The sequence below is a fragment of the Drosophila santomea genome, chromosome 3L (genome assembly GCF_016746245.2).
Source record: "Drosophila santomea strain STO CAGO 1482 chromosome 3L, Prin_Dsan_1.1, whole genome shotgun sequence".
In the NCBI taxonomy this organism is placed as follows: domain Eukaryota; kingdom Metazoa; phylum Arthropoda; class Insecta; order Diptera; family Drosophilidae; genus Drosophila; species Drosophila santomea.
This window is the reverse complement of record NC_053018.2, coordinates 25,084,649-25,092,482: the sequence shown is the minus strand read 5'-3', so window position 1 is coordinate 25,092,482 and position 7,834 is coordinate 25,084,649.

Sequence of the window (7,834 nt, the reverse complement as noted above, 5' to 3'; positions counted from 1 at the left end):
TGGTTCTATATAAAGTCCGCGGATAAACCTTTCTATCCTTAAGCCGCCCGCAAATGTTGGTGATATTCCGTTTTACAAATGAATTGCCAAATGAATGCTTAACATCGTCTTTATTGATATAAGCGGAGTTTATGTCTTCGTCGTCTTCTTGTACCAAACAACAAATTTCTTTTTCGATAGGCAACGGATAGCGCCCTCCAGAAGTTACCCATTAATTAGCCTTAAAATAAAAATAATATCTATATACAAAATATATTCTGTCTGTCGGATTTTTCCCAACTCTTAAACTTTTTCACTTTTTAAAATATGGGTTATCTAATGTTTTTCTGGAAATTGGAAACTTGTTTAATTTTTTCGTACAGTATGGAACTGAATCTGCTAAAAATGGTACATTTCCGAATATCTAGGAATACACAGTGGCACCTAAGGCCTACCCATCTGCAGCCCTTCCACAATATTGGTTATAAATAATCAGAAAATTGGACTAAAGATTAAAATTAATTTATATTTCAATCTACAAAACGGTCTACATGTCCAGGACGATTCGCCCGAAAAGCTGGAGTTCCAGCCATTGATCCATTACATATTGTTGCATCTTCTCCAAAGAATTCATTGCATACGCCAAGATAAGCTATTTGTTAAGGTAATAGCTATTTTTGCGAAAATAAAAACACGATGGTTTTGTAGCGAATGCAAACCATTTGGTTTATTTTCCCTTGCGAAGTTTGGCAGCGATGCGTGCATGCATAGAGAACAAAAAATTTTCAAAAATGTGGCACGTAATTATACCCGTTACTCGTAGAGTTAAAGGGTGTATGTATGAAAAGTATGTAACAGGCAGAAGAAAGTGTTTCCTTTTATTTTTCATTCTCTGGCTCTGGACGCATCCTTCCCGTTTTTTAATCGTATCGAAACAATCCTGGAAAACATGATACGGCTTCAAAATTGGAAAAAGGACATTCTCCCTCTGCATCCTCAATGACTCACCATTCGTAGTTCAGCTCCACATCAATGCAATCGTCTCACAACTCGTTCACCGTAAGCACTACCATGACTTTCAAATCTTTTTTAGTCACCTTTACCAACTTTCGCTAAGAATTGATTGCCTCAAGCGAGAGGTCAGCTGTTGCATCGCAAGGACGAAGAATTTAAAAAAAATTTTAAAAGAGACGGTTAAAGCGGTTAGAGAAAGAAAAGTGGAGGGAAATTCGGTAATCAGACGTCGGTGTTATTACGTCATCGGAGACCCGCCCAACCTATGATCACCATCTTCGAGTCTCACTCGGGTGATCCCTTCTGATACCCCTTACGACTGCAAAACCATCTGCCGAGTTCAAACAAAACAAGAGAGAACGCTATAGTCGAGTTCCCCGACTATCTGATACCCGTTACTCAGCTAGTGGAAGGGAAAAGGAGAGTCTTAAACACAGTATTTGGCGGTTTGTAGGCGTTATAGTGGGCGTGGTAGAACGTTTCTTGGCAAATCGATAGAAATTTACAAGACCAATATAAAAATGAAAAAATATCAAAACATTTTTCAAAAGTGTGGGCGTATCAGCTTGGGGCGGTTTGAGGGCGTTAGAGTGGGCGTGGCAAAAAGTTTTTTGGTAAATCGATAGAAAATTACAAGACTAATACAAAAGTGAAAAAATTTCAAAACATTTTTCAAAAGTGTGGGCGTGGCAGTTTTGGGCGGTTTGTGAGCGTTAGAGTGGGCGTGGCAAAAAGTTTTTTGGTAAATCGATAGAAAATTACAATATTAATACAAAAATGAAAAAATTTCAAAACATTTTTCAAAAGTGTGGGCGTGGCAGTTTTGGGCGGCTTGTGGGCGTGGCAACATGAATCGATAAACTTGCGCTGATTCTATGTCCTTGGAGTTTGTATGCTTAATCTTAACTTTCTAGCTTTAGTAGTTCCTGAGATCTCGACGTTCATACGGACGGACAGACGGACGGACAGACGGACATGGCCAGATCGACTCGGCTATTGATCCTGATCAAGAATATATATACTTTATATGGTCGGAAACGCTTCCTTCTGCCTGTTACATACTTTTCAACGAATCTAGTATACCCTTTTACTCTACGAGTAACGGGTATAAAAATAATTATACATTTTAATAATAATAATTAAGTCTAACAGCATAATAAATTTTCCTTCTTAATATCGCAAACCTCTGCAGGCGTACAAAATGGGTTGGATAAGGCAATGCCTAAGAGTAGGATTTAGATCACCAATAATAAGCCAAATATAAAGCAAAAGATACAAAACAATACTTAATTGAATAGTGCATGCTAAATAAGGATTACAGTAACGGTATCATTACGTTTTAATTATAAATATATATATACGTTCATTGGGATTCTCTTAGGTTAATTAATAGTTTTGATTAATATTTTAATTTCTTCTTTAAATAAACTTTCTTTATAAATTCCCTAAACTTTTATTTCGTGTACTTGGTGTTCTAACTAGATTTAGTTTAATTTTTATATTTCAAAATATTTATACTTTTAACGAGGATAAGTCGGTTCTGTTTGGTTCAGTTTTAAGCAGATTTAACTGATTTTGAGGTGAAGATTTTAATTATCAATTTATTTTTAGCGGCTAACTGGCAAATATAGGCGTTGTGTAATGACTTTTGTTTAACTTAAAATGTTTGGCCAAGTACTAGGCAATAATTATATTCTTTGTTTGTTGTTACTCACAGTGAAATCATTTTTTTTCCCAGCGGCGAAAGATCGATCTCCCGAGCGGTGGCTGTAAACGAATGCGACTAATGATCGCCAAGGTTTAATTTAAATTTAATGTAGCCAGCTAAAAGTTTTAAACCTTTCTCTTAAACTTAAAACCGTATTAGTTCACGACTGCTTAATTATTAATAAAATTTTAACGAGACGGCTAAATCATTTTTATGATACAATTTCTTAACTTCCAAAACTTTTAAATTAAAAAAAAAATTTATTTTAAATATACGCATTTTTTGTTTTGTTCAATTCCATTCCATTTCATCTCATTTCAATGATTCTCTTTTTTTTCAGTTAATAATAATTTGATTTGTAATTCCAATAAATTAACTTCAAAATTCTTTCTCGCAGTGTAATTAACGTAAACAAGCATTGGCAGCATGGCTCTCGTCGAAATTGGGGAACTCGCGACCGTTTATAAAACTAATGTGTGGCTCGCTTTTAATAAAGGTACGTCTCACTGTATGGGGCCGAAAAACCCACATTTTACAAATCCAAATCTAACAGCCGGGGTTCGGACACGAGTATGGGACTTAAATCTGCCTTTTGGCCACCTTTACGGCTATGCCGACTGCACTGAGAACACTGAAGGACTACATCCGCACTATTTATTCCCTTTTATTCTTCTGACTACACTTGGAGATTAAATTCCCTCGATGTTCGGCTGGCCGAAGAGGGTGCTCCGCCGGACGGGGAGGCTTAGCTCTACTTCCTTGGCGGCCGAGCTAGCTGCTGCGCCTTTCTAGGCGATGATGTTGCTGGTGCCCGCTGCCCTGCGAGAGGGGTGCTCCGCTGGACGGGGCGAAAAATCATAATCGGCGAACGGGTCCGGCGCTGCTGCTTCTGGAACACGTAGTCCGTTGATTCCTCAGCTGCCAATGGCTGAGAGGGCGCTCTGCCGTCTTGTCCGCTGCGTCTGAAAGGGGTGCTCCTCTGGACACTTCCTATATCGAACGGTTGCGAAACAAAGATACTGTCAGAATTACGACTGAAAACTATGGGCATTTTGTGGCTTACCTTGCCTTTCGCCAACTTATTAGAAATTGAGAAAATTTTCCCTCGTGGGAAAAAAGCACTAAGTCGCTGAGGTTATGTTTAGTTATATTGAACCCGCACTCGATTAAAATGCGTGTGGTCGCTTCGTAATTTTCCAAGAAAAGAATGACGCCGGAATTTGATCTCAGGACAGTGAAGTTGGCCGTGGTTCCAAAGCTGAGCTTTGGATTGCGACTCTGTTACAGCTGCTCACTATCGGTTGCTCCGATGCTTTTTTTTTTTTATCTATTTATTAATTGGATTTTAAATTTGCTTATTGCTACCATTATAACTATAGACAGCTTGATCAAATTGATTACAAAATGGGGCGCTTAATCTAACATTTATTATATCTTAGAACTAATTTTATTTTTATTTCCTATAGAATTATTTTATGATATTTTTTGATATGTGAGATCAATGGGGAATCTCCTCAGTGGACCCCTTCTGCGACGATGTACAGGGACACGTGGGGTAGATAAACAGCTGGCTAGTTGGTTAGGATGGCATCGGAGCCGATTTCCGTATCTTTCAGATATTTTATTGATAGCGTCGCCAATGGGAGTAACTTTCAGGTCACGTTCAATGTTCCTTGTCCTCAGATACCACGGGGAATTTGAAAGCCTACGCAAAATTTTTGCTTGTGCTACGCGAATTTTCGCCAAATGGGACTTGGCAGCTATCCCATAGATTTGGATACCATACATCCAGACTGGAGCAAGGATATTTATACCCGTTACTCGTAGAGTAAAAGGGTATACTAGATTCGTTGAAAAGTATGTAACAGGCAGAAGGAAGCGTTTCCGACCATATAAAGTATATATATTTTTGATCAGGATCAATAGCCGAGTCGATCTGGCCATGTCCGTCTGTCCGTCCGTCTGTCCGTCCGTATGAACGTCGAGATCTCAGGAACTACAAAAGGTAGAAAGTTAAGATTAAACATACAGACTCCAGAGACATAGACGCAGCGCAAGTTTGTCGATTGCCACGCCAGGTTGCCACGCCCACTCAAACGCCCACAAACCGCCCAAAACTGCCACGCCCACACTTTTGAAAAATGTTTTGAATTAGTCTTTTTGTATTAGTCTTGTAATTTTCTATCGATTTACCAAAAAACTTTTTGCCACGCCCACTATAACGCCTACAAACCGCCAAAAATTGTGTTTAAGACTCTCCTTCTCCCTTCCACTAGCTGAGTAACGGGTATCAGATAGTCGGGGAACTCGACTATAGCGTTCTATCTTGTTTTGTATATCCTCACTTTATTGGGTAGCGAGAGTTTACGCTGTCTGAGTAGCCAGTCCATTCGTCTAGCTTTTGAGAGCCTGCGTGACCATGGTAGTGTGGCGGCTAAATGTGAGGCGTCGATCCAAAACCAGTCCAAGATATTTGTGGAAAGCTTTGTGCACAAGGGTGACATTTTGCAAGGTCACTCCGGGACAGTTGTTACGCCTGTTCGAAAACGTCACATTAACACATTTGGAGCTGTTTATGCCAATATTCCAATTATTAGCCCAGTTGGAATACTGGTCCAGGTAGCTCTGAAGAATTTCAGTGGCCTCAATTTCGGAAGGACTCCTGGTTATGAATGCCGTATCGTCTGCAAAAGTGGCAAGGAGGGCATTACTTTGAAATTCGGGTTCAAGGCAGGATATCGAAGGCATATCTGAGGTGAAGAGCGAGTAAAACGTTGGGCCTAAAACGCTACCCTGAGGAACGCCGGCTTTAATAGGTTTTCTATCGGAAGCATGCCCATCAACTAGTACCGAAAAGCTGCGGTCCACCAGAAAGCTTTTTGAAAGAAGGAAAAGCTGAGGAGAAATAATTTGTTTTAGCTTATATAGCAAACCCGCATGCTTGTCTTATGTCAAGAAAGACGTATTCTCTGGTCTCAACTGCCTCCAGAACGAAGTTAACAACTCGGTTGAGCTGTTCCGGGGTGCCGTGCTGTTTTCTAAAACCATTTTGGCAAGGGCTGGTAATAGGCTAATGGGTCTATACGAGTCAACTTCCGATGGTGGCTTGTCTGGCTTGTGAATCATTGTAACTGCTGCATTCTTCCAGGCCTGAGTCTTGTGCAGCAGTTAAAGATCAGTGTGATAAACAGGAGGGCCTTGGTGGGCAGCAACTTGAGTGTCCTGATTTCGAGCCCGTCTTCACCAGGCGCCTTTTTGCTGTTTAGCTTGGACACCAATTCTTTGACCTCACTTAGTATAACAGGCTTACAAGGGAGTTGCAACTGTAAGGGCTGATCGAGTGCTTCGGTAACGTGACTATGGAAATCGGTGGAGCTTAGATCTAAGGGTCTAAACCTCTGTTCCAGGCTTAAAGCAAATGCTTCAGCCCGTTATTGCTTTGAGTAACACCAGCCACCAGCAGGATCCTTGATAGCAGCATTTGCACTGCTTTGCCTTTTAAAACGCCTGGTGATCTTAAATAGAGCGTAATTGGTTGAAGCGTCTGGGCTTAAACTATCCATTTGCTTATCGATCTCATTTTGCTTGTCAACAGCCAAGACTTTATGCAAACGATTCGCCAGCCGTTTGAAGATCCTATCTAGTCTAGGGTCCCTTGTGGTCACGAATTCTCTTCTTACTCTTCTCTTAAGGTTTAGTAGCGCAGCAGCAGCAGATGATAGGCTAGAAGGACGAGCGTGAGGGCGATGCGCATTAGAGGGAGCAGCGACAATTCCGGCAGTTTTAATTTTGGCCATTAAAACGTCAATAGCGTGATCAACATCCCCAGTCGAGTTGATTTCTAAATTAAGCAAGACGGACTTTTCGAGCTCATTTTGAAACTTTTTAATGTTAGCACCAGGGGGAAGAAGTCGCTTCCTAGTCTGGATATGTTGAGGTGCTTCAAACAGTGTGGCCACAATCGGAATATGGTCTGATGACAGCTCGTAGATATTCTTCACAGATGTTCTGTTTTGTGCTATACCATTTGTCACAAAAAAGTCCAGGGCTGAGGGATTTAATTGCGTGTTATAGGAGTAAAAGCTCGGATTTCCAGTAGCTAGTATTTGCATTAAAATCACCTCCAAGGATAAATTTGCTACCCAATCGTTGAAGCATAATTTCAAAGTCAATAGACGTCCAGCTCATCCTGGGGGGAAGATAAGCTGCAGCCACTGTGATAGGTCCAGTTGATGTTAATATACGAATTTGGACAAGCTGAATGTTTGTAGATAATGCTTCGTCCAATTTGTGGTGCTCCAAATCATGTCTGACCAAGATGGCAGCTCCTCCCTGACGACCACCCAAGGGATGATCAACTTTGTGGCAGACAAAACCTGGAATGTAGATTCGTCTTTGACCTTGAAGATAAGTTTCTGTGATGAGCATAACATCTATGCGATTGGCAGAGAGGAAAAGATGAAGCTCATTTGTACTTCTCTCGATTCCCCGTGCGTTCCATAATCCGAGGCGAATATCCTGCTGCATCATGTTAGCTTAATTAAGAGTTTGGTGATCAAGATGCTCAAGGAGTTGATGGATTCAGCCGATTGGGCAAAAAATGTGGAAAGCTGTTCAACTTTTGAGGAGAGGCTAACCAAAGCATCTTCAAGTTTATTTATTCTGTTAGCGTTAACAGGTAGATGTTCTGATGAATTTGAATAATTAGTTGGCAAATCTCTCTGAGGAACATGTTGAGTACGTCCAAGGTTTCTAGTTGTCATCAGAGGGATCTGCGAGTCATTTCGTGGCTCTCTGAGAATGTCAGCAAACGTAGGCACTCTTTGAATACCTTGTGCTTGAGAAAACCTGTCTCTTGCAGGAGCAGCACTGAAGTTTTGACGGATGGAGGACAAGTGCTTATTGGCTGTTGTAAGTGGTGGGAAACGTGGTTCTGGTTTAAGATCCTTAATTTTTTGCTGTCGAACTTTGCATCCTTTATAGCTAGCTGGGTGATCCTCCCCACAGTTAGCACATTTACAGGCCTCTGGTGATATAATGTTGCAGTCCTTGTGGTTGGTAGGGTGCTCACCACCACATTTTCCACAGACTGGGCGCTTTAAACAATAATTTTTCGTGAGCCCAAAATCTTGA